Source organism: Schistocerca nitens, chromosome 8 (genome assembly GCF_023898315.1).
Source record: "Schistocerca nitens isolate TAMUIC-IGC-003100 chromosome 8, iqSchNite1.1, whole genome shotgun sequence".
In the NCBI taxonomy this organism is placed as follows: domain Eukaryota; kingdom Metazoa; phylum Arthropoda; class Insecta; order Orthoptera; family Acrididae; genus Schistocerca; species Schistocerca nitens.
Genome location: NC_064621.1, coordinates 190,134,377 through 190,161,556, shown reverse-complemented (window position 1 = coordinate 190,161,556; position 27,180 = coordinate 190,134,377).

Below are 27,180 nucleotides of genomic sequence, written 5' to 3'. Positions count from 1 at the left end.
GCATATTTATCGTTTATTATTGTTGATATTTTTTTTATTTCAGACCTGACCGTGCTGCAACTTCATTTTGTGATCTTCATCTGAAGTTTCCTGTGTATCCTCCGATAGGGTCTACGCAGTTCTTCCTTCGACTCGATACCATTCCCACCGGACACGTCCTACCTTGTCTTACGGGATGTATTACTTCCCAAGGTCCGAGCCTCTGCAATCCGCTCTGTGGTGGCATTTCTGTTCCACAGATAATCCAGTATTCGTTTAGGTAGTGTATTCTGGCCATCTTGTATTGGTGTCCAAGAGATACCAGCCGCCACTTCCTGGCGGTTTCCGTGATCTTTTCACGTTTTGATGAGTTCTCTGTTGCTCCTGTATGCTGCCGGTTTCAGCCCATATTGTATCCATAGTTTATTGTAAGACTCTGTTTTCCTGGGAGACCTCTAGTTTGTAGTTGATCAAGAGCTATTTATTGGCGTGCGGGCATTCTGCTGCGACCATAGTATTATGTTATCTTAGTATGGCATTCCAGGAGATGCACATTGGAGCAGTTTTTAGTCAGTCCATGAGTTCCCTCTATTTATTACTATTATTGTTATTATTACTATCACTTTATTGTTATTATATTTCTGTTGCATAATAGAATACACACAGATACATACGCACTTCCTCAAGGTACAGACAAAGTTTCCACATCCGCTTTGATGCTAGTCGGGACGGGGTAGATCAGACCCTGTATAGCCGGCCGAAGTGGCCGTGCGGTTAAAGGCGCTGCAGTCTGGAACCGCAAGACCGCTACGGTCGCAGGTTCGAATCCTGCCTCGGGCATGGATGTTTGTGATGCCCTTAGGTTAGTTAGGTTTAACTAGTTCTAAGTTCTAGGGGACTGATGACCTCAGCAGTTGAGTCCCATAGTGCTCAGAGCCAGACCCTGTATATTTCCTCATTGAGTTCTCAATTAACTGCGGTTTCTTATATGGGTGTTCCTTCTAGCGTACTTCCGAAGACATCGAAGACGTCTGCACACAAAGACCTATTCAGAGATGGCTAACGTGACTTCTGTCTGATAGCTGGAGGATCCGGGAAAGCACTGTTAAGAACAGAATACTGATCTTTTTGGATGGCTGTGTGTTCAGATGCCGAGGGACTCAACGAAAATCCTGAAAAAATGCAAGAATAATCGTCGATCACGGAAGAAGTTTAAAGATTAACTTGACGTGGCCAAAATAGTCAAAATATTTGCCCGTCAGTGAAAAGGCTACGCAATTCTCCAGAATTATGTACATCTGGCTCAACTGTTTATGAGCTGCTATCCCACGCATGGACACAAAATTCAACAGCCTAGTAAACAAGTGAAACTGGAGCATTGTGCAGACTATCTAAACATGTCCCCAGCCCTATCCCTCCCCCCCTCTCCCCCTCCAATGGTTTCCTGTTATTTTGTAGAGAAGATGGTCTTCCGTAACGATTTTTCCACAAGTTCGTATAGTACTTGCTTTACAATTGTTGTTGTTGTGGTCTTCAGTCCTGAGACTGGTTTGATGCAGCTCTCCATGCTACTCTATCCTGTGCAAGCTTCTTCATCTCCCAGTACCTACTGCAACCCACATCCTTCTGAATCTGCTTAGTGTATTCATCTCTTGGTCTCCCTCTACGATTTTTACCCTCCACGCTGCCCTACAATGCTAAATTTGTGATCCCTTGATGCCTCAAAACATGTCCTACCAACCGATCCTTTCTTCTAGTCAAGTTGTGCCACAAACTTCTCTTCTCCCCAATCCTATTCAATACCTCCTCATTCGTTACGTGATTTACCCACCTTATCTTCAGCATTCTTCTGTAGCACCACATTTCGAAAGCTTCTATTCTCTTCTTGTCCAAACTGGTTATCGTCCATGTTTCACTTCCATACATGGCTACACTCCATACAAATACTTACAGAAACGATTCCTGACACTTAAATCTATACTCGATGTTAACAAATTTCTCTTCTTCAGAAACGATTTCCTTGCCATTGCCAGTCTACATTTTATATCCTCTCTACTTCGACCATCATCAGTTATTTTACTCCCTAAATAGCAAAACTCCTTTACTACTTGAAGTGTCTCATTTCCTAATCTAATCCCCTCAGCATCACCCGATTAAATTGACTACATTCAAATATCCTCGTTTTGCTTTTGTTGATGTTCATCTTATATCCTCCTTTCAAGACACTGTCCATTCCGTTCAACTGATCTTCCAAGTCCTTTGCTGTCTCTGACAGAATTACAATGTCATCGGCGAACCTCAAAGTTTTTACTTCTTCTCCATGAATTTTAATACCTACTCCGAATTTTTCTTTTGTTTCCTTTACTGCTTGCTCAATATACAGATTGAATAACATCGGGGAGAGGCTACAACCCTGTCTCACTCCTTTCCCAACCACTGCTTCCCTTTCATGTCCCTCGACTCTTATAACTGCCATCTGGTTTCTGTACAAATTGTTAATAGCCTTTCGCTCCTTGTATTTTACCCCTGCCACCTTCAGAATTTGGAAGAGAGTATTCCAGTTAACATTGTCAAAAGCTTTCTCTAAGTCTACAAATGCTAGAAATGTAGGTTTGGCTTTTCTTAATCTTTCTTCTGAGGTAAGTCGTAAGGTTAGTATTGCCTCACGTGTTCCAACATTTCTACGGAATTCAAACTGATCTTCCCCGAGGTCCGCTTCTACCAGTTTTTCCATTCGTCTGTAAAGAATTCGCATTAGTATTTTGCAGCTGTGACTTATTAAACTGATAGTTCGGTAATTTTCACATCTGTCAACATCTGCTTTCTTTGGGATTGGAATTATTATATTCTTCTTGAAGTCTGTGGGTATTTCGCCTGTCTCATACATCTTGCTCACCAGATGGTAGAGTTTTGTCATGACTGGCTCTCCCAAGGCCATCAGTAGCTCTAATGAAATGTTGTCTACTCCCGGGGTCTTGTTTCGACTCAGGTCTTTCAGTGCTCTGTCAAACTCATCACGCAGTATCTTATCTCCCATTTCATCTTCATCTACTACGTCCTCTTCCATTTCCATAATATTGTCCTCAAGTACATCGCCCTTGTATAAACCCTCTATATACTCCTTCCACCTTTCTGCCTTCCCTTCTTTGCTTAGAACTGGGTTGCCATCTGAGCTCTTGATATTCATACAAGTGGTTCTCTTTTCTCCAAAGGTCTCTTTAATTTTCCTGTAGGCAGTATCTATCTTACCCCTAGTGAGACAAGCCTCCACATCCTTACATTTGTCCTCTAGCCATCCCTGCTTAGCCATTTTGCACTTCCTGTCGATCTCATTTTTGAGACGTTTGTATTCCTTTTTGCCTGCTTCATTTACTGCATTTTTATATTTTCTCGTTTCATCAATTAAATTCAATATTTCGTCTGTTACCCAAGTATTTCTATTAGCCCTCGTCTTTTTACCTACTTGATCCTCTGCTGCCTTCACTACTTCATCCCTCAGAGCTACCCATTCTTCTTCTACTGTATTTCTTTCCCCCATTCCTGTCAATTGTTCCCTTATGCTCTCCCTGAAACTCTCTACAACCTCTGGTTCTTTCAGTTTATCCAGATCCCATCTCCTTAAATTCCCACCTTTTTGCAGTTTCTTCAGTTTCAATCTGCAGTTCATAACCAATGGATTGTGGTCAGAATCCACATCTGCCCCTGGAAAACCTGGTTACTAAATCTCTGTCTTACCATTATATAATCTATCTGATACCTTTTAGTATCTCCAGGATTCTTCCAGGTATGCAACCTTCTTTTATGATTCTTGAACCAAGTGTTAGCTATGATTAAGTTATGCTCTGTGCAAAATTCTACAAGGCGGCTTCCTCTTTCATTTCTTCCCCCCCAATCCATATTCACCTACTATGTTTCCTTCTTTCCTTTTTCCTACTGACGAATTCCAGTCACCCATGACTATTAAATTTTCGTCTCCCTTCACTACCTGAATAAATTCTTTTTATCTCGTCATACATTTCATCAATTTCTTCATCATCTGCAGAGCTAGTTGGCATATAAACTTGTACTACTGTAGTAGGCATGGGCTTTGTTTCTATCTTGGCCACAATAATGCGTTCACTATGCTGTTTGCAGTAGCTAACCCGAACTCCTATTTTTTTATTCATTATTAAACCTACTCCTGCATTACCCCTATTTGATTTTGTATTTATAACCCTCTAATCACCTGACCAAAAGTGTTGTTCCTCCTGCCACCAAACTTCACTAATTCCCACTATATCTAACTTTAACCTATCCATTTCCCTTTTTAAATTTTCTAACCTACCTGCCCGATTAAGGGATCTGACATTCCACGCTCCGATCCGTAGAACGCCAGTTTTCTTTCTCCTGAAAACTACGTCCTCCTGAGTAGTCCCCGCCCGGAGATCCGAATAGGGGACTATTTTACCTCCGGAATATTTTACCCAAGAGGACGCCATCATCATTTAATCATACAGTAAAGCTGCATGTCCCCGGGAAAAATTACGGCTGTAGTTTCCCCTTGCTTTCAGCCGTTCGCAGTATCAGCACAGCAAGGCCGTTTTGTTTAATGTTACAAGGCCAGATCAGTCAATCATCCAGACTGTTGCCCCTGTAACTACTGAAAAGGCTGCTGCCCCTCTTCAGGAACCACATGTTTGTCTCGCCTCTCAACAGATACCCCTGCGTTGTGGTTGCACCTACGGTACGGCCATCTGTATCGCTGAGGCACGCAAGCCTCCCCACCAACGGCAAGGTCCATGGCTCATGGGGGAAGGCTTTACAATTATTGAGGGTATTTTTGTTCTGTTATTGCATTTACAACAATTCGTGTTTTTTTCACCATACGGGTTTCGCTTTATTGAGGTAAAGCACCATCTGTGGTCGGTAATTAAGTTATTTACATTTTGATTTGCTTTAAGATCAAAAAACACCAACGATGTGCTAGCAGACGGCAATCCCCGATATAAGCGAGAAATCAAGTGAAAATCGCCGTAAGTACAAACCAACATATGGATAACGAAATGTTTTTCGATCATAAAGCAAATAAGAAGGTAAATAACCTAATTACAGACCACTGATGGTGCTTTAACTTAATAAAGCGAAACACCACATCTGGTGAAAAAAAGGCACGCATTTTTGTAGTTGTAGTGAGAGAACAAAAGTGCCCAACAATCGTTTAATACTGCTTTAATGACGGTATCCAGCAGAGGGTGATACTTAGGTACTTAGAGCGACAGTTACGCGGAACTTCTGCCCCATCATGAGGTACATGTAACTTCTTGTTTCCTCTCTATTATGTAGATGGGACACTGACATTTGCACTTCTTGATGTTTGGTTACAATACTCATTCAATCTGACTGAGTCACATGACTGTGCACTTAGTATCTCTGACGTATCTAGTAGTATGGTCTAAATATTGGAGTTTAATGAAATTGTTTGCTTGTTTGTCGTATATATATATAAGCCGGGACTGAATCGTGATACAGGCCATTGTTAAGGTCTCTCAATTTTCCAATATTTCTCGTTGAACTAAGTTGTTTACCTATTTCCTGTGCAGCTGAAAGTGCCCTGTAAATATCTCAGAGCACTATCATAAACCTAGGACTCGAACAGAAGTGAGGGCTGCCAAGCGGAAATGACTCAATACAGCCAGTAATTTCTGAACATTGCTACTTTTGCCGTAGGAGATAAATGACCCTAAAATAGGCTGAAAAGTCAGCGATTAGGTGATATGACACCAGAGCAGAGGCCCCTAAGGTATTCTCGTAGTAATTCCGGTACGAGATACTTCAAACAATTTTGGCAATTGCCTCTTATATCATAAGTCACGTGGGAAGTACGAAATGAAAAAGTTTTTCCACAAATTTAACTAACGTGCTAGCACTTTCACGTCTACGGGATAGGAAAGTTAATTTCCCAACAATTCCTGAATGAGTTATATAAAATTCATTGCTTCGGAGGGAGCCTTCAGCTCATTTTTCGCTCTACAACTACTCCAACGAATAAGGGGAAGCACGTATGGTTTATTTTCTCTGTAGGTTACTTACTATTTAAATCTTCCATGCAAATTGGTTGTTTGTCGGTTCAATCCCAGAGCTTTCACGTAATGCCGAGTGCGAAGTACTCTACAGCGGAGCGTCAGTCAGGGCCCGCCTATACCCAGTATAATACACTCCTGGAAATGGAAAAAAGAACACATTGACACCGGTGTGTCAGACCCACCATACTTGCTCCGGACACTGCGAGAGGGCTGTACAAGCAATGATCACACGCACGGCACAGCGGACACACCAGGAACCGCGGTGTTGGCCGTCGAATGGCGCTAGCTGCGCAGCATTTGTGCACCGCCGCCGTCAGTGTCAGCCAGTTTGCCGTGGCATACGGAGCTCCATCGCAGTCTTTAACACTGGTAGCATGCCGCGACAGCGTGGACGTGAACCGTATGTGCAGTTGACGGACTTTGAGCGAGGGCGTATAGTGGGCATGCGGGAGGCAGGGTGGACGTACCGCCGAATTGCTCAACACGTGGGGCGTGAGGTCTCCACAGTACATCGATGTTGTCGCCAGTGGTCGGCGGAAGGTGCACGTGCCCGTCGACCTGGGACCGGACCGCAGCGACGCACGGATGCACGCCAAGACCGTAGGATCCTACGCAGTGCCGTAGGGGACCGCACCGCCACTTCCCAGCAAATTAGGGACACTGTTGCTCCTGGGGTATCGGCGAGGACCATTCGCAACCGTCTCCATCAAGCTGGGCTACGGTCCCGCACACCGTTAGGCCGTCTTCCGCTCACGCCCCAACATCGTGCAGCCCGCCTCCAGTGGTGTCGCGACAGGCGTGAATGGAGGGACGAATGGCGACGTGTCGTCTTCAGCGATGAGAGTCGCTTCTGCCTTGGTGCCAATGATGGTCGTATGCGTGTTTGGCGCCGTGCAGGTGAGCGCCACAATCAGGACTGCATACGACCGAGGCACACAGGGCCAACACCCGGCATCATGGTGTGGGGAGCGATCTCCTACACTGGCCGTACACCACTGGTGATCGTCGAGGGGACACTGAATAGTGCACGGTACATCCAAACCGTCATCGAACCCATCGTTCTACCATTCCTAGAGCGGCAAGGGAACTTGCTGTTCCAACAGGACAATGCACGTCCGCATGTATCCCGTGCCACCCAACGTGCTCTAGAAGGTGTAAGGCAACTACCCTCGCCAGCAAGATCTCCGGATCTGTCCCCCATTGAGCATGTTTGGGACTGGATGAAGCGTCGTCTCACGCGGTCTGCACGTCCAGCACGAACGCTGGTCCAACTGAGGCGCGAGGTGGAAATGGCATGGCAAGCCGTTCCACAGGACTACATCCAGCATCTCTACGATCGTCTCCATGGGAGAATAGCAGCCTGCATTGCTGCGAAAGGTGGATATACACTGTACTAGTGCCGACATTGTGCATGCTCTGTTGCCTGTGTCTATGTGCCTGTGGTTCTGTCAGTGTGATCATGTGATGTATCTGACCCCAGGAATGTGTCAATAAAGTTTCCCCTTCCTGGGACAATGAATTCACGGTGTTCTTATTTCAATTTCCAGGAGTGTATTTTGTGAAATCAGCTTCAGTGGCACAAAGTTTCTGGTGAAGAGATGCCGGGGTTGGACTTCAGCTAAGTAGCTTTATTCGACATGGTACCACGGTACTATAGGTTTTAATTTTATGTTGACTGTGCCTTACTCTGGCATGTTATAATAATTTTATGCTTCTGAAGAAGGCTAGATTAATTTAGCCAAAGCATGGGAAAGACCAGAAAATTTGTGCAACTGAAGCTGATTCCGCAAAATAATAGTCCATCACAGTTGCTGACGGGGCTGCAATATGCTAAAAATTCTTATACCCAATATGATGGAAGCAAAGGAAGATGAAAGTGGAAGTGGCCACATGCGCCCAACGTGGTTTGAAATCGTCAGGGCCCGCCTATACCCGGTATAATATTTTGTGAAATCAGCTTCAGTGGCACAAATGTTCTGGTGAAGAGTTGCCGGGGTTGGACTTCTGCACGAAAAATAGTAAGTAGCCTCTCACACATAATAATTCAGTACTATTTCTACAATATTGTCGTACTGATATTCTGCAGTTACGTTTGTAAACTTCAAAGTCAAAATTAATAAACCCAAGCAGCTAAAAAATTATTATGAAATGAAGGTAATGACTCCGATTTACATATTAATCATACCAGTCACGTTGAAGAACAGCGGAGCTCCTACAAATGTACTTACATTACGAGTGCTAGATTTAAAATCCGAAGAAAATAACGTACAATACCGATATCAACAACTAGACAGTGCTGCTGTGCTTCTTGAATGACGTGCATTTACTGTGTATTTGTTAATCGCAACAAAAGAAGTTCAAACAAAAGATACGTCTCTCAATTGGCAGCTACTGGTTGCAATCCACAGAGTGTGACACAGTGAACAAAGCATGTTAGCATTGTTAAGACAGTATTATACAGACCTCTGAGTCAGTCCACTGTACAGTGCTTTTCTCTCATGGATTACTGTATGGGAACTATAACTTCGCATGCGGGCCCCCTAGTTCCGAATCGGAAAATATCGGCATCAGTCGGGAGATTTCATGGAGTACGGAGTAGACTGCATTTGTCGTGTGCTTTGTTGCCTGCCATGTCGGTCGCTTAGCTATGCTGTTGCTGTCAGTCTGTAGTAGCTGTGTTTCTACAGTTTCGAAACTGAGTGATGATCCGGTTGCTGGCTCAAAGCGGGACTTATGGTCGACTCCACTTCGGAAAAAGAATCCGGTTATAAGGAACTCTTGTCGTAAAATGATGATGAATGTGAAGTGCTGCGATGAAGAAAGAAGACGAAAAATCACTGTTACACCCGATTTGGCAGTCTTCCTTCAGAGGTGCGACGTACACTGGAAAGACCCTACGTAGTATTGCGAGCATTAGAGAATTTGCCAGGTATCACCCAGACGTATCCCTAGGAACCCCTGGCAAAAACAGGTTACTTTCTTTTATAATACTATTAGAGGTTATTTCTAAATAGCTCCACATTTGGATATAATTAATTTAAATTGTGTACTCTTTTACTGATAGACCCAGTAGAATGACTATTCGAATTCAATTTCAGTTCGTGAAAAAGGCGTTTTATTCTCTTCACCTTAGGAGAAAAAGCGGGGAAATTGAAGCAGTTTTTGATGACTGCAACAAACGAGTCATCAGGGACACAATAGAAGAGATTTACTCTTTGCAAGAGATTGTGTCCACTGTGCAAAAACTTTTTCCGGTTCTTGAACAGAAGAATGGTAGGAGATGAAGTACCACGTCTCTCAGAAAAGTGTTAAAGTCCATTTGTTTCGTGTGGAGAAAGGTTGAAAGGACATTATTATTGGAACGTTGCGACATTGTGCATTGGCGGTCCCGGTTCCTCGTCGAGTTCAAAAATATCAGGGAGGATGGTACTGAAATTTTTTATTTGGACGAATCCTGGATGAACAGTAACCTAACGTGCGGCAAATGCTGACAAAAAAAAGATGTTCTGGCGTTTACTGCGCGGGGAAGCGTCTCCCGAAGACTAATAGCTGGAAGTGTGCGTTCTAGAAACGGATTGGTTAGACAGGCCGAGCTAATGTTCTGGGACAAAACAATCAAGGGAGATTACCATGGGCAGATGAATTCTGTTAATTTCGAAAAAGGACATTATTACTGGAACGTGGCGAGATTGTGCATAGGCGGTACCGGTTCCTCCGCACTCTGTAATAATCATGAATAATGTTGTCACAGCAGGTAACTCAGCAAACCTCCCGGCATATACGATAGGAAGATATCTGTGATAGAGTGGCTGCAGAATAAACAAAGTCCGATGTTATGCGAGTATGACAAAGTAGGTTCTGTACTCTCGGATTCGGGAGAATAGGGCGGCAGCGCAGTCGTATGCAGCTAACATACTGGCAACAAGAAAGGGCAACAAAGTAAGTTGCTTGCCGCCATCCAATTGCGATTTGAGTGCCATTGAGCTACTGTGGGCAAAAATAAAAAGACTCTTTTTGGAGCGCAACATTACAGGTGACATGTCATCTCAGAACCTGTTGACTCTTGCAAGCGCTTGTTTTCAGGCTGTTACTGAGAAAGGCTGGAAAAGTTACTGCAAAAAGGTACAACACCTCGAGCAGGAGTACTGAAGGCACGATGGTCTGATGGAAATAGCCATTGACAACCTCATTGTCGACGTCAGCACTTCAGATACTAGTGACGTGTCAGAGAAAATGATTACGTGCGAAAGGAAACAGTTACTGCATCGGAATTATCAGAAGCTTCAGCAAAATTTGTCTGTTCCAGTCTTGTTTTATTATACGTTTGTGTTGAATGTTGTTATAGTTTTGGTGAAATGTGTGGCATACAGTAAAGTAAAAAAATAAACAGTAAGTTATCTTCCATCGTTATTATCGTAAATTGTTCTTTAACCTACTTCCAATTACGCATTTATTTTGATATGGCAACTGATAAAGTAGGATGTTAATGTCTTTATTTAATGTGTCAGTAAAAACAGTGGTCTTAATTTCAATAGTACGAAGTATTTAACTGACGATTAACTCTGTACTACACACAGATGCTTTTGTTGAAGTTTGAGAGACACGTTTCTGTTGCTTGCAATGCGCGTTTGCGGTACATGAAGGCAGAGCTTGTTCCTCTCCTCACCCCGCCTCTCCCCTCAGCAGCTCTAGTGCTCTCTCCCGCACCCCTCTCTTGGTGATGCCAAAGAAGCGGCTTTCGTGGGGCAGAGCGAGTGACAAACAAACGGTGTTCGCACATCTTCAAAATCTGCACTTTCAGAAGGTCGTAACAATGAACTGTTACAATTATGGCCCATATAATGTGCAAAATCGACTCCTTTAGCTGGTATATTGCCAGCGTGCCTTTCTCTCCTTATAAAATGAGTTCAAGGTGGTAATGTTTACCTGTGAGCTCCAGAGGAATAGTTGGTAACTAGCCAAAGCTGCAGCTACTCGCGTCACTTATGTATGTATTGTGGGTGTGTCATTAGGGGATCCAGCAAAATAACCAGACAAACAAATACTGCAAAACCTCGTCCTCATAGAAATAGCTGTACGTGCAGCGACCAAAAGGCATGCGAATGCACTGGATGTAACGTTAATAATCAGCCGCGCATCGTCGATCATTCACAACTGCAGCAACGAGTTGAGACGTGGCCTCTACGAGAAGCTCTAATGGATCTGGAGAGATTATATTCACACGTATCTAGAAGAGCTACTGACAGTTTTCTTGTGTAATTTGCTCTGGGCTCAGTGATCGAACATACGTTATAGTCACGTCATATGGAAGGGGAGGTATTGATTCTGTGTCTCTAAATTTCCAGAACGCTTTTGACACTGTACCTCAGAAGCGGCTTGTAATCAAATTACGTGCGTATGGGATATCGTCTCAGTTAGGACACTACATTCGTTATTTCCTGTCAGATACGTCACAATCCGCATAACTAACGAAAAGTCGTCGAGTACAACAGAAGTGATTTATGACGTTCTGCAAGATAGTGTTATAGACCCTCGGCTGCTCCTCATCTTTATAAACGATTTAGGAGACAATCTGAGCAGTCGTATTAGGTTATTTGCAGACGATACTGTCGTTTATCGTCTAGTACAACATTAGAAGGTGAAAGAAATCGGAATGAGATTTAGAAAAGTTATATTTACGATACGAAAATTGGCAACTGATCTTAAATAATGAAAAGTGTGAGGTCACCCACATGAGTGGTATAAGGAATCAGTTAAACTTCGGTTGCACGGTAAATCAGACAAATATAAAGGCCGTAAATTCAACTAAATATCTAGGAATTACAATTACGAACTACTTAAATCGGAAAGAACACAGAGGAAATGTTGTGGGGGAGGTGAACCAAAGCCTGCGTTTTATTGACAGAGCACTTAGAAGATGCAACAGGCCTACCAAACAGACTGCCTACACTACGCTTGCCCGTCCTCTGTTAGAGTACTGCTATGCGGTGTGGGATTCTTACCAGATAGGCTTAACGGAGCACTTACAGAAAGTTCAAAGTAGAGGCGCACGTTTTTTACTATCGAGATGTCAGGCAAAGAGTGTCAACGGATACGATACATTATTTGGGGTGGACATCATTAAAATGAAGACGTTTCTCGTTGCCGTAGGATCTCCTCACGAAACATGACTAACCATCTTTGTCCTCCGAATGCGAAAATATTTAGTTGATGCTTACAATAAGGGAAATCAAAGCTTGCACCGATACTATACCGTGTATCCAACAGATGTAGATGTAGACGGTAGTGAGCTATTGGGAGTATCAATAAAACCCTCTCTGTTCAATCAAAGAGCGGTGAATTGTTGCGGCATAACACCCCCATCAAGGCACTCTAATTCCGGAACGGGACTCAGATGGTCAGCAACAATGGTAGTACAGTGTCTTATTAGTCCCTGGTTTTGGAAAATGATGACTAACTGCGATCAACTGATCACAGCAGAGACCAAAACAGAAGCGCCACCTGCCTGAACACAACCTTGTTGACTTGCAGGATCCATAGTTTCACGGTGCATTCGTTACACACTCTTTACCGCTGATGCATCTGAATCCAGGATTCACATATCACCGTACACGCAGGCAGTGCTCGTTGATCCACTGTTTGCCTCCCATATGGACATGTCAGCAAAGACACGAGAGTAGGCAGTCGGCTGCTGAAAGGCAGTGAGATACATTTGTCTTCGTGCATTCCTGGTGGAAATGAATTCCTGACACCCCCCCCCCCCATTCAAACAGAAGACCACCCGACTCAGAGTAGATCGTTACTCACGCTCTGTGACTCAACGGAAGTCCGTTAAAGGCTTTCGGTCGTGTGTGTCTCAGGTATGTTAAAGTTTGAACTGTCTATCTTTTCTTTTCCCTTCGATTCTTCTAAAAGTAGCGTAACTGTGGTGTTCTAATTGCCTTGATTATTTCTCTCAGATCATCCAATGCAGTTCTGTTTGGTTACACAACGAGTAACTCCAGTGTGGGTGAGCAAAAAAGAAATTTGCCGTTACGTACAAACGAAACGATACAGCCTACTCGCTTCAAACTGTGCTGTGGTGGAGAAGGAGACGAGCTCATTAGAGACGGAGTACAAGCTCGGATTGGGGGAGGATGGGGAAGGAAATCGGCTGTGTCCTTTCAAAGGAACCAACCCGGAATTTGCCTGAAATGATTTTGGGAGATCACGTATAACCTAAATCAGGATGGCCGGACGAGCGTTTGAACCGTCGTACTCCCGAAGGCAATTCCAGTGTGCTAATCACCGCACCACCTCTCTCGGTATCGTAACATGTTAACTCAGTCTATCTCGAAGTTTTTTAAGTATCGGTGCATTTCTTTTCTTTCAGGCTGCCGCCGTCGTAGAATACTACAGAGGAAAATGGCAAAAACACCCCCACAGAAGAGCTGATGTGTCCATCTGGCACAAAGAAGGTAACTGCTGATCAAGGAGAATTTCGTAGACGGTTTCACCAGCAGCCACCCAGCTGAGTCTCTGTTTATGCCTGTTACAAACAGTTCGAAGAGTAGGCCTGCATTTGGAAAGGCCAAAGTCCTGGCCGGCCTTTTGTGTCGGAGCAAACAGTGATCGGTTTCGAGCAACATTACAGCGGAGCAACGTTACTGCTAAACCCACTCCAGTCAAGCAGTTCATGACCTCCAGATCAACAAATAACCATTTCCATATCCCTGTGTTAACGCCTGCACATGAAGCCACACAGGTAGCAGTTGGTCTAGGCACTCCCTGCAGAAGATCATGCTGCGCTACCCGACTTCTGCACGGACAGGATGGACAAATAAAACTATAATCCAAGAGGTTAACGTTTAGCGACGAAGCAACATTTCACAAGTTTCGGAAAATAAAACCCTCACTTCTCCTTCGAACACAAACGAGATTCGACGCGTGTGTTCTGCTCAGTGGCGAGGGACAAGAGTTACGATCACTTCATTTTCATGGTGAAAACAGTCATAGGCATTTGCTACCTCCACATGATTTCATTGTGAATTCTTCCTGATTTTCAAGAAACTCCAGAAACATCAATAAGATAATGCACCTCCACGTATCCACTTCCCTATACATAACAAGTAAACATACAACTGCGAGGACGATGGAGCGGCTGTGCAGACCCTGATAATGACATGTGGTGCAGATGCCCACCATCATCACCAGACCGCAACCATTGTGACTTATTAACGGTTTTATTTGAAACAGGGAATTTGCCTCACAATCCTTACCGTAGCTGTGGTCGAGTCTATCACGACCGACCTGTTGTAAAAGCTGTGGAAAGATTATCTTCTCGGTTTTTTGCTCCGTGACTGAAGAAAAGCGTATTGATTCTCTTTAATCAGTAGAGAAACTTCCAGAGACACACTACTAGCAGGATGAGTTTTGAAGCGAATTTATTTTAGCACTGAGCTTCTATGAAACATTAAGAATGTAAATTTGTTTGCGCACGCCCTCCACAATTTGTTTGGTGACAGTCTTTTGTGCGCACCCTTACAGCATGTGTTTTGTCATTTGATATTACGCCTAGTCGGCATTCTGTCCAATCGAGGACCTTTCGTGCCCTATTTATCACTGTCAGCTATTATACATGCAGCTGATTCAGAGGATCCACGCGCTGCACATGTATGCGTATGTGACTTCCCGTCATAAATAACCACTGCTTTATAACCCTGTATTGTGACGTGTGATGAAAGTGCTGTTTTAAACACCACGAGGAAAACAGGCCGTACCTGCACAGCTGCTCAACGCGAACTCTCTGCCATCTTCTCTGTTAACTTAAACTCTCAACGCGTCTGAATCTGTAATAATTAATTTTAAAACAAAATTTGCATTTTTCAGTAGCATCGACTATGCTTCGTTAGAAACATCCTGAATCATGACGTTTTACCTCCATTAGGAACTGACTTTCTCTATTAACTTCCAGGCAGATTAAAAAGGTGCATCAGACTGGGGCTCGCAGTCTGGATTCTTGCCTTTCCCGGGCAACACCATTATTGTCTGAGCTATCTAGGTACAAACCTATACTAGTCCTCGTAGTTTTAACTCAACCAGTATCAATTCCCCAAAGCTTTATCTTATTCCACCCACACATTGTGCTGAACTACAACACCTGGAAGAAAGGTTGTCACGAATAATCTGTTAGGATGCATCACGAATATTGAGAAGCTCAGTAGGGGACTACGCTGACTGATAATTGCATGACTCCAATTTTCAGTCCTCATCTGTCACTATGCTCTAAAACAGCTCACACTCCGATGCTGGGTGAAAGCTTCATTCTCATTCAATTTTTGTCAGAAACGTCCCCTGGTATTTAACCTGCAATCTGATTGGAGCTGGTACTTCTGAACCAAAAACTATAACTGCAAACATATTCTAGACCAGCTGAAGGGAACAGAGAATGTTAATCACATTAACAGAAAAAGACTCTCTGCTGAAGAAGTTATTGTCACCAAGGCTGACAAGGAGAACAGTTTAGTATTACTTAATAAGAAAGAATACATAGAAAAAGTCTTTGTATTTTGCAACCCCGTAGAATTTCCCCTGCTACTTAATGAACTAACAATGAAATTTGGTATCAAAGTGAAGTGCGTCATTAAAATCTCCTGCTTCAGATTTACTGATACCGTTTTCAGATATTTCAGGAACATGAATCCATTATCACCCACATTGTATGTGTTACCTTATCATCACAAAGGAAGTATTTCAATAATGCCTGCACTTCTTCAGTTTCAGCACCTCATCACAAATTAGCCAAGGAATTAGATTCATTAATTAAAAGAAAAACTAAATGTCAGCCAATATTTGGAATCCCCAACTCGATTGCATTAGTGAATAACCAAAAAATTCCACGTTGTGCTAAGCTAATCTCATTTGATTTATGCAATCTTTTTCAAACATTCCTGTTCGAGAGGCTATGCAAATTTTAACGGAATTGTTATACACAATCAAAACAAATCGAGTGAAATCAAAGGATTTAAGACTGCCAACTGAGACGTGCTTAACCAAAAACTATTTCCAATTTCAACAATCTGTGTAGAGATGGGTTAGCTTGGCAGCCCAGCCTGAGCCTCTTCTTAGCTGAAGTGTTTATGGATAGTTATGAACAAACAGTTTTAGATAAATAGTCTCTAAGTTTTAAACTTCAAATCTGGAATAGGTGTGGGGACGATTTACTCTGCCTGCAGACAGACACTACCATCTGGTAATAATATTTTTTCAATATTTAAATTCACACCACAATAACATAAAGCTTACAATTTAGTTAGAAGGAGACTCACCAGTTACATAAGCAAGCAATAGCATTTAATTAAGATATATTGAGAGAAGTAACTTCTACAGACACTGTAATACCTGTCAATTTCCAGCATCTCATAACATACCAACATCAACGCTTCCAATCTATACCACACACAAAATCAGATTTTTAAAATTAATTAAAATTAGTTTAAAAAATAGCGTACTGCAACATAGTTCTCCCCTTACAGATAACAGAGTCAATGGAAAGAATAGGCACAGCATCCTACTCACAAAGCACTAAACCACTCTAATAATAATGTCGTCTGACTAGGACCTCCCGTCGGGTGGATCTTTCGCCGGGTGCAAGTCTTTCGATTTGACGCCTCTTCGGCGACTTGCGTGTCGATGGGGACGAAATGATGATGACAAGGACAACAAAACACCCAGTCCCTGAGCGGAGAAAATCTCCGACCCAGCCGGGAATCGAACCCGGGCCCTTAGGATTGATATTCTGTCGCGCTACCGGGGGCGGACACCACTCTAATAACAAATGAGTTCTAGAGGGATATTGGTCGCACTTCACAGGTACTTGCCAGGAAACTGAAATCCAGGAAATATACTCTATTTATACTAGGAATACTATTTCTCACATTCTCTTCAACAGTAAATGTATGATTCCACTATTAGAACAGAGTAGAATTTATGAGATTTCCTCCAAACTTTGTGGCCAGTTATAAGTCAGTACGCAGCTGTAACTATAAGACTCGCTGACTATATAAGGACTTGGAGACTGTAAAATAAATATTACACATTTACAGAACATGCTGTGAATGAATGACATTGCTATAAGACTAAATAATATGTTCTCCATAGAGGAAATAAAGACAGAAGTGAGATTTCTCGAAATTCTGATTATTAATAAAAACCTACCAAAGAATCCTCAGCAGAGCCTCAGTGACCACAGGTTCATAAATCACCCTTACTAAGTAGCATCAGGCAGTTAATGCTTTTTTCGCCATTAGATAATACGCTTGTTATAACTATTCCACACACACACGACATAGATTTGTTTGTCCCATCTTCTCACGTCCCACTATATCTCGGCCTGTTCATTACATTCACCTGTTTGTTAAGTTAGTGTGCGTCATAACTCATTTGTACAATGTTTTTATCTCGTACGTTCCTTTACTTGTAATCTTACATTATAAGATTTATTAGCTCAGAGCAGTTTTGTGAGTTTCATTATGCTTGTGTGTTTTTAGCACCATATGTTGTTGTTGTTGTGGTCTTCAGTCCTGAGACTGGTTTGATGCAGCTCTCCATGCTACTCTATCCTGTGCAAGCTTCTTCATCCCCAGTACTTACTGCAACCTACATCCTTCTGAATCAGCTTAATGTATTCATCTCTTGGTCTCCCTATACGATTTTTACCCTCCACGCTGCCGTCCAATGCTAAATTTGTGATCCCTTGATGCCTCAGAACAACAGCATATACCTGTACAAATTCGCGTATTTGTGGTAGAACAATGTTTGTACACCTTAGAATTTTGACTATTATATGAACTACCTGTTCAGAAGTCAGTTGTTTGAGGATGACCTAAAAATTCGAAAGCTAGTAGGTTCATAAGGAACTATTAAGTAACTATGGTAGTGGAATATCAATCTGGTGTATTTTTGTTCCTAATGTGTTTATGTTCCTTCAAGTACCGACGGACATTCCACAAATATTATCTATGTTTAAGAATGTGTGTTTAATTAGGTCATTAGTCGTCTTCTTTAGGTTCCTCGGGACACGCACAATGTATACAATCAGACTTCGTGTAGTTTTCTCCACGAAAGGTGCATTCGGTATACAAGAGATCAGGGCTACCTTCACGATACGTTTCCACTGCTCACTGGGATTCACTTTTAATCAGTGGAAAGTCAATCTGGAATGGTTGATCATCTTAATTGCTGCAGTGTTTGAAGCAATGGACTTAAAAGGAGAAATATATTTTCAGTGGATATTAGTCATAACCAGAAGAATATATTGAAAAGTATAACAAAGACAATACAGTTGAAGTTAGCATTGCATTTTTTAGTATGTAATTGAAACCACATATTCCACGTGTGAACGATTCGATGTTTTTTTAAAGTACAAGAAGCAGTGAAATCGAATTTTCTAATGTTTACGTAGCAGGAAAAGTATTTCTTTTCTTTAACTACAAAACTAGCCATTTTAGCTGTTGTAATAGCTGTGTTTGCTTTCTTTGATGTTTAATATGTTAGAGACTACTGTTGTACGTTACTGGAAAGAAAATGCTTCGACGCAGTATCGTAGCAAAATACCGTATTACTCGCCATTCTCTTTTTCTCTCTCTTCCCAGACAACGAAAGCCTTCCTTTCGCTCTGCTGAAATTGACATTTAATTTGCACTATACAAGTGTCGCTATTTTGCTGATACTAAAAAATATTTAATTACTGAGTAGACCACGTATAGCCGACAGGAATCTAATTAATTTTGAGCAACAAATTTCTTTTGTACCTCTATTTACAATTATTTCGGCACTCAATAAAGGATATTACTGTCAATGAACAATTCACTGCCAACTTTGTAGGTTTATTCTCACTATAATAGTGAACGGATTGTAGACTGGTATTATATTAAATTACGATAGTCCGTCTGAAAAAGATATTAGTTCTACGAAAGTTGCAGACGTAAGCTCTGAAGAAGCAAATTAAATTATTCAGTAGCAAGTTATTTAACTGTTACTGAAACGTATTTATGCTAGTTTTCAATCAAGATGGGTGCTAACTGTGAGATTTTGTCGTAGCTCAATGGCTGCCATCTTTAAAATTTTCCGTTATGAGTGAATGAAAATTGAATAACTAAAGATTAACTGAAAGTAACTGCTAAAACTTCAGCATTAAGTGAATTAACCAAGCGACCAGGTTATGAGTGAATGAAAATTGAATAACTAAAGATTAACTGAAAGTAACTGCAAAACCTTCAGCATTAAGTGAATTAACCAAGCGACCAGGAAATTTTATCTCTGTTTATCTATCACGGACCGGCGACATCAGCTGCTTAAGCAATTATAAGTATCAATGAAATTCTGCAACAGCCTTGTAACTAAGATGTTATTTTATTTTATTCAGACGACAACCAGTTTCGGCAATCCACTAGGCCATCTACAAGCCCATATACATTTCTCAAAATAAACGATAATGCCATACAGTGCCATATCTCCCTGCATTTCGTAAATTCAAACCGTTTCACAAGTGCTTCATTCCAAAACTTGGCAGCATCGTAGATGCAAGTGGGACATTTCCGGCTTTCAAAAACCGAAATTTCTGGGGACGACTTTACGACCAAATACCACTGCCACACCGTTCGCGCGGCTACCCCCGTCGGAGGTTCGAGTCCTCCCTCGGGCATGTGTGTGTGTTGTCCTTAGGATAGGTTTGTTTAAGTTAAATTAAGTAGTCCTTAAGCCTAGGGACCAATGACCTAAGCAGTTTGGTCCCATAGACCTTACCACACATTTCCTTTTTTACCACTGCCACATCAACTTTCGCTCGATTCTGAACAGTTTTAGCACTCACATAATTTTGGACGTCGTCAGACACGGCACAAGTACGTAAACACACCACGCTAAACTGCTTACAAACCGAGCTAGCTGGCGTAGTGGTTAACAAACTGGACTAGCATTCGGGAGGACGACGTTTCAAACCCGCGTACGGACCCTCATCATTCAGGTTTTCCGCGACTTCCCTACATCGCATCAAGCAAATGCCGTGATGTTTCCTTTGATAGTGCGTGGCGACTCCCTTCTCCGTCCTTCCATAATCCGTTGGGACCGATGACCTCGCTGTTTAGTCCCCCCCCCCCCCCAACCAATCCACGAACATTTGTGCAACTGCTTTCTTTTCGTTTCGTTCCATCCATTCCGCGGCACATAGCGCGCAGGTTATCCACAAAACCTCCGGTTGAAAACCCAGAGTGGATTACCGACTTCGTTATTTGCTTTGTCAAAAGTAAAATATATTTTCAAATGTCGTATTACAATACAGTCGCTATAATTATAAATACCATTCATTATTATGCTCCTGATTAAAAAATATCTATTTCATGTATGTTTAACAAATTCTCAAAAACATTTAACGTACAATCATGCTCATAAATGAAGGATAATGCTGATACATGGTGAAACAACGCTCTCGTGGGCAGTTTGCGGGTTTAAATCATCTCGGGGTATGACCATGCGGTGCATTTCACCTGCGGTAGTCGCACGGTGGCGATGGCAGCAGTCTACATACGCAGGGGTGTGTTGGTGCATGTCAGAGTACGACGCAGTGAGTAAATCTGCAGACGTTTTCGGACGTGCTAATGGTGACTGTGTGTTGAAAATGGCTCAAAGAACACATATTGATGACGTTATGAGAGGTAGAATACTAGGTCGACTGGAGGCTGGTCACACACAGCAGGTCGTGGCATGGGCCCTCCTTGTGCCACAAAGTGTGATATGAAGATCTACATCTACATCTACATCTATACTCCGCAAGCCACCTGACGGTGTGTGGCGGAGGGTCCCTTTAGTACCTCTATCAGTTCCCCCTTCTATTCCAGTCTCGTATTGTTCGTGGAAAGAAAGATTGTCGGTATGCCTTTGTGTGGGCTCTCATCTCTCTGATTTTATCCTCATGGTTTCTTCGCGAGATATACGTAGCAGGGAGCTATATACTGCTTGACTCCTCGGTGAAGGTATGTTCTCGAAGTTTCAACAAAAGCCCGTACCGAGCTACTGAGCGTCTCTCTTGCCGAGTCTTGAACCGGAGTTTATCATCTCCGTAACGCTTTTGCGATTACTAAATGATGCTGTAACGAAGCGCGCTGCTCTCCGCTGGATCTTCTCTAACTCTTCCGCCAACCCTATCTAGTATTCGGACTGCATTTCCTTAGCATTCTTCTAGTAAATCCCAGTCTGGCATGTGCTTTACCGACGATTAATTTTATATGGTCATTCCATTTTAAATCACTCCTTATGCCTACTCCCAGATAATTTATGGAATTAACTGCTTCCAGTTTCTGACCTGCTATATTGTAGCTAAATGATAAAGGATCTTTCTTTCTATGTATTCGCAGCACATTACAAAGACACAAGATTATGGCAACGATTCCAGCAGACAGGAAGCGTGTCTAGGCGCTACAGTACGGGACGTCCACATTTTACAACACAATACGACCGATATCTCACCATCAGCGCCCGCAGACGGCCACGGAGTACTAGAGGTAGCCTTGCTCGGGACCTTACCGCAGCCACTGGAACAGTTGTCTCCAGACACACACTATAAAGACGATTGAACAGACAAAGTTTATTCGCCAGGAGACCTGAAAGGTGCATACGACTGACCCCAGGACACAGGAGAGCCCGTAAAGCCTGGTGTCAAGAACACAGAACATGGTCATAGGATCAGTGGTGCCAGGTTATTTTCACGGACGAGTCCAGGTATGGTCTGAACAGTGATTCTCGCCGGGTTTTAATGTGGCATGAACCTGGAAGGAGATATCAACCCCTTAATGTCATCGAAAGGGACCTGTGCGGAGGTCGTGGTTTGATGGTGTGGGGTGGGATTATGATTGGTGCACGCACACCCCTTGCATGTCTTTGACAGAGGAACTGTAACAGGTCAGGTGTATTGGGACGTCATTTTGCACCAGTATGTCCGCCTTTTCAGGGGTGCAGTGGGTCCCACCTTCCTCCTGATGGATGATAGCGCACGGCCCCACCGAGCTGTCATCGTGGAGGAGTACCTTGAAACAGATGATATCAGGCGAATGGAGTGGCCGGCCTGTTCTCCCATCGAGCACGTCTGGGATGCTCTCGGACTTCAAACCCCCTAGGACACTTCAGAAGCTCCGACAGGCACTGGTGCTAGAATGGTAGTTTATACCCCAGCAGCTGCTCGACCACCTCATCCAGCGTATGCCAACCCTTTGTGCGCCCTGTGTACGTGTGCATGGTGATCATATCCCATATTGATTTCGGGGTACATGTACAGGAAACAGTGGCGTTTTGTAGCACATGTGTTTCGGGACGGTTTTCGCAACTTATCACGAATACCGTGGAATTACAGATCTGTGTCGTGTGTGTTACCTATGTTCCTATGCTGTTACCGCCAATTCTGTGTAGTGCCATGTTGTGTGGCACCACATTCTGCAATTATCCTTAATTAATGAGCATGAGTGTAATTAGAAAACATAGAGATATTTAACATTGTTTGAAAACACCAATACTTTCATGTATCCCTTTAGCCAGTGACAGTTCAATCGAAAATTTTAATTAATTTTGATCAAATTTAAGGTGTTACATTGTAAGTTTTCAGGTACAGAGTCAGCCATATTTTCACATAGGTTGTCAGATAGGAATCATTTCATTCTTTAAAAGGCACAATCAGCTTAACAGCTCATGCATCGAAGCTGCTTACAAGAATAATATACAGAAGAATGGAAAAGAAAATTGAGAATGCGCTAGGTGACGATCAGTTTGGCTTTAGGAAAAGTAAAGGGACGAGAGAGGCAATTGTGACGTTACGGCTAATAATGGAAGCAAGGCTAAAGAAAAATCAAGACACTTTCATAGGATTTGTCAACCTGGAAAAAGCGTTCGACAATATAAAATGGTGCAAGCTGTTCGAGATTCTGAAAAAAGTAGGGGTAAGCTATAGGGAGAGACGGGTCATATACAATATGTACAACAACCAAGAGGGAATAATAAGAGTGGACGATCAAGAACGAAGTGCTCGTATTAAGAAGGGTGTAAGACAAGGCTGTAGCCTTTCGCCCCTACTCTTCAATCTGTACATCGAGGAAGCAATGACGGAAATAAAAGAAAGTTTCAGGAGTGGAATTAAAATACAAGATGAATGGATATCAATGATACGATTCGCTAATGACATTGCTATCCTGAGTGAAAGTGAAGAAGAATTAAATGATCTGCTGATCGGAATGAACAGTCTAATGAGTACACAGTATGGTTTGAGAGTAAATCGGAGAAAGACGAAGGTAATGAGAAGTAGTAGAAATGAGAACAGCGAGAAATTTAACATCAGGATTGATGGTCACGAAGTCAATGAAGTTAAGGAATTCTGCTACCTAGGCAGTAAAATAACCAATGACGGACGGAGCAAGGAGGACATCAAAAGCAGACTCGCTATGGTAAAAAAGGCATTTCTGGCCAAGAGAAGTCTACTAATACCAAATACCGGCCTTAATTTGAGGAAGAAATTTCTTAGGATGTACGTCTGGAGTACAGCATTGTATGGTAGTGAAACATGGACTGTGGGAAAACCAGAACAGAAGAGAATCGAAGCATTTGAAATGTGGTGCTATAGACGAATGTTGAAAATTAGGTGGACTGATAAGGTAAGGAATGAGGAGGTTCTACGCAGAGTCGGAGAGGAAAGGAATACGTGGAAAACACCTATAAGGAGAAGGGACAGGATGATAGGATATCTGCTAAGACATGAGGGAATGACTTCCATGGTAGTAGAGGGAGCTGTAGAGGAAGAAAGAGATTGGAATACGTCAAGCAAATAATTGAGGACATAGGTTGCAAGTGCTACTCTGAGATGAAGAGGTTGGCACAGGAAAGGAATTCGTGGCGGGCCGCATCAAACCAGTCAGTAGACTGATGACCAAAAAAAAAAAAAAAAAAAAGACTGTGTATTGTACAAATTACTGATTTTTAGAGCTGCCGCTAGAGGCCAGCCTGCTACTCTTATCATAGTAATCACTGGTCTAAGATAATCCACATTGCGCCTATTGACATCGTCAGTAATTTCTTCTCGTCCAAATCTTCTGGGTTATCAGCCGAGTCGTTGCGTCGTGTTGTCGCTACATTTCGACGAGTCTCCTACTCGTCAGCTGGAGTTGAAGTGTCGGCTCAGTCTTGTACACTGATCAGCCTGATCATTATGACGACTTGCTTGATAGCTGCTACTTCCACATTTGGCACGGAAAACAGCGGCGACGCGTAGTGGGATGGAAGGAATGAGTTGTTGGTAGGTCGCTGGGGGGTGTTGGCACCAAATCTGCACACGCAAGTCACCTAATTTCCGTAGATACCGGGGAGGGGGCGATGAGCTCTGATACCAGGTTAAATCGCATCCCAGATGTGTTCTGTCGGCTGCAGATCTTGCGAGTTGATGGTGAGGGGGGGGGGGGGGGGCAGTACATGAACTGGAATTAGCTACTGTGTTCCTCGGACCACTCCATCATACTCCTGGACTGTTAAAAATGCCACTGCCGTCGGGAAACATGATCGTCATGAAGGGGATTACGTAGTCCGCACTCAGTCTGCGATACTCCTTGCCCATCATGGTGCCTTGCACGAGCTCCATTGCACCCACGGATCCCCATGTCGCTGGACCCGTCACCAGATTGTCTCCATCCCGCAGTACAGATGTGAATAAGGTGTTCCCCGGGAAGGTGGATTCGCGCTCTCCCTTCGGCACCATGACGAAGGTGTCGGGATTTGTCAGACCATTCAGTGCTCTGCCACTGCGCCAGGACCCAGTGACGATGGTCCAGTGCCCATTTCTATCGCAGTTGCCGATGTCGTGTTAAGAGAGGCAATGAACAACATTAAAATCTAATGTAAGTTGCGCCACAATTCGCTGCCTGTCCTATTTTACCAGCCTGCCCAGTCTACGACGTCCCACATCTGTAATAGGCGGTTGCTGCCCAATCCCACTGTGTGTGTACGTGGTTTCTCCTTGGTTTGACCACGTGTTGAAGAAGCGCACTACAGCACTCCTCGAAAACCCGACACGTAGTTTTTGAAATGCTTGTGCGGAGTCTCTTGGCCATCACGATCTAGGTCAGACTCAGATAGATCGCACTCATTCCCCTTTCTACACACGGACAGCACGCTCACTGATACTACATGCAGCGTGCGTGTATCTGGCTAACAGTCATTCCTTGCCAGGTCATGCTGCTATTGCGAGAGTGGGTTTATGTCGATAGAAAGTCGGTGGTCATAACATTCTGGCTGATCAATGTAAATTCACTGCATCGCGGATGCCATGCCCAACGCCAAACCAGTGGGACAACCTCCTGCCTCTGAAAGAAAAGTCGCGGCCGATATTATTCGTTGCTGCCTCCGCCGGTTTCACATTCCTGAAGAACATTTTCTAAGGCCACATCCCATGTGGAGGTAAGTTGGAAACCACTGTTCCAGTTGACAAAATCTCTATGTACCCTTATTTCCACTACGTCTTTGATGACTGAAACCTAGAACCCACCGGGGACGCAGAAAGAATTTTTGAAAAGCGCCAGCGGTTTACAGCTGAGGTCAGCGTAGGATGTGGCATGAGCAAACGCGATTGGTGTACCTGTTGGATTTTCGGCAGGGAACTCTGCGATCCAGCAGTTATAAGGGAACGAACTGATGAATGTCGGTTTCATATACAGGCCAACGGCCCACTCGTGGTGTCGTGTTGTCGCAAAGATTCGACGCGTTTCCTGCTCGTGTTCTTATGGAGATATTAATATCTCCATACGAACACGAGCAGGAAACGCGTCGAAACTTTGCGACAACACACCACGAGTGGGCCGTTGGTCTGTAAAGATTCTAAGTAGCCTGTTTGTCTGTTGGCAGTGCTATAGATTGAGTTAATATCACTAACAGCGTTCTGTACCCTCGGCAAATGCTTCTGTGATTGGACGGACTAGCAGTTAGCTAGTGGATAGGTACGTGTATGTACATGATATTGTTAGTGGAGGCTCTGTGTTGGTTGGACATCTAACATTCTGCGTGGTGTCTGTTTGTTCCACGTTGTGTCTCCCTGCCACTTTCGCGCAACGACGCTCTGAGCGTGTTTTTTGGGGAATTGACTAGTTAGAACCTGGGACCTGTTGCTGGTAAGGAGACGCCAGACCACACATGGCATGTAGAGTTCAGAAGAGTTCAGTGAGACTAGCGATGATATAATCAAATACTTAATGATTTCAGTGTCAGCTCCACTGCACTCCCTGTAAAAGAATCTTAATACTAACTAAATTTAGTGGAAGGGGTTCAAGGCTATCCTATTTTTAGTTAGCCGGTAAAATAACGTCGAAAAAGCAATTAAGTTTACCATCGGAAATTTTATTCTACTCACAAAACAATGTTTATAAATTGCACTATTGATAAAAAGAAATGTATTAATACAGGATGATAAAAACCAACTGCGTTCAACAAAAATGTGAACAAATTTTCCCTGAATGGTTTTCCAAGTTCTACAATGGATCGAAGGATGACCTATGCCATATTACATCTATAATCTAGATTTAAGTTAAGTTTCATAGAAGAGAAAACTATCAAAATGGTCTACAGTGACCCCCAATTATCTTTAATTACTTATTTAACTTGTCGTAAATTATAGTGGCTGATGGGGCTCCTCAATAACTATATAACAGAAAAATCATCGCATTTCAGATTTTAACTTCTAATAGCAATGTGAATACCACAGAGTTTAATTGACGATCAACACTAGTATTACGCAAAAAGAGGATGTAACAGATGAGACTTCTGTAGTTCTGAGTGAAGCATCGCGTGCGTTCATTACCTTGTCGGTGGTTAGTCAGCGTCAGGGGGCGGCGGCCGGCGATACTCCACACACCTCGCCGTCTCGGAAGCAACTCTAACTTCTGCTTACTACAATTTACCGAAGTTGGTTTTAGAAAAGCCATCTGACTGTGTTTTCAACTGACCAATCAGGGTCTCAACGTTAACCTTAAGCTCCACCTACAAAAATTCTGTCTGTCCAATGAGAAACGTTATACTTTCCGTGGTGGGGCAATGATTTTAATGTTTGCAAGGTAACAGAGACGCGTATAGTCTCACTCTA